Source organism: Acanthisitta chloris, unplaced genomic scaffold, assembly GCF_000695815.1.
Source record: "Acanthisitta chloris isolate BGI_N310 unplaced genomic scaffold, ASM69581v1 scaffold1528, whole genome shotgun sequence".
NCBI classification, from domain to species: Eukaryota; Metazoa; Chordata; class Aves; order Passeriformes; family Acanthisittidae; genus Acanthisitta; species Acanthisitta chloris.
This window is the reverse complement of record NW_008688475.1, coordinates 21,813-23,027: the sequence shown is the minus strand read 5'-3', so window position 1 is coordinate 23,027 and position 1,215 is coordinate 21,813.

The window sequence follows — 1,215 nt, the reverse complement described above, 5'->3', positions numbered from 1 at the left end:
AATAACATCATTCCTGTCTGGGCTCCAAAGGAAGCCAAACTGGGATTAGGTGCCTTTCAGATATGCTGTGTACCACACAAAGACTGTTCCTGCTCCTCTGAAGAACAGCAAGAAACTCCATTATTCACTGATTTGGCCTGACCACCAAGTACATCACAAATCCTGCAAGAGCCTCTGAGTTCACATTAGCTGAGTAAGTTTCAAAGGTTGAGATACTTTAGAAATAATGAATAATTTATGTTTTGCAGCAGAGATCTCTAGGGAAGCTGTGGCTGCCTCAAACCTGGGAGTGTTCCAGGCCAGGCTGGATGGGGTTTGGAGCAACCTGGGCTAGTGGAAGGTGTCTCTGCCCATGGCAGGGGGTGGGATGAGATGAGCTTTAAGGTCCTTCCACCCCAAACCATTGCAGGATTCTCTGCTGACATATAAACATCAACTCCTCTTCACAACACAAGCAGCTGCTCAGGTGCATTGAGTGACCAAATTACCAAGCTTGGAGTGACTGACAGTGCTGTTTGTTATCTCTGAGCCAAGACCTACAACTACCCTATGCAAATAAACATACTCCACAAATCCCCACTCTCCCACTTACCATCATCTGCTTTTGCTGCTGCAGCCAATCCACAGAGCCTGAGCGACTTCCCATAGTGACAACAGCTCAGTCACCAAGGTCACATTAAGAGCAGGGGAAGGAGATCACTGCAGACACTGCCCAGACCTCACCTGCAAAGAAACAGTGTTCAGACTCAGGTGTGGCACATACCCAGAGCTACAGAGGTAATGCCATGTGAGACAAAAGTCCTGAGCACTGTAAGGAACAAAAAGCTGCTCTGCAAGTATAAAGTCACCTGAGAGAAAGCAGAAGAATGTTTATTTTTCAAACTGCTATTAAAGAATCAACAAGAAATGACCACTGAAAGGTGAGAGGGAACAGCTCAGGTTGCACAGGAGACACACCAAACCTGAGCACAGTTAAATCACATTTCAGTGAGGCTGTTTGCAAATTCAAGTGCTGTCGATCCGTCCTTAAACACAGCTCTGCACTACTGTAATCTCAATTACTGTCATTTACTTTCTGTTGCAAAGCTCCTTCCTGGGCAGTCTGAGGTGCAGCTGACCTGCAAAGGGCTGGTTTTCCAACAAAATGGGACACTTCCCATGACAAAGCAGTTTTTCCAGCAAAGCCAAAAGATGAGCTTTGGCTTTAATTCTATT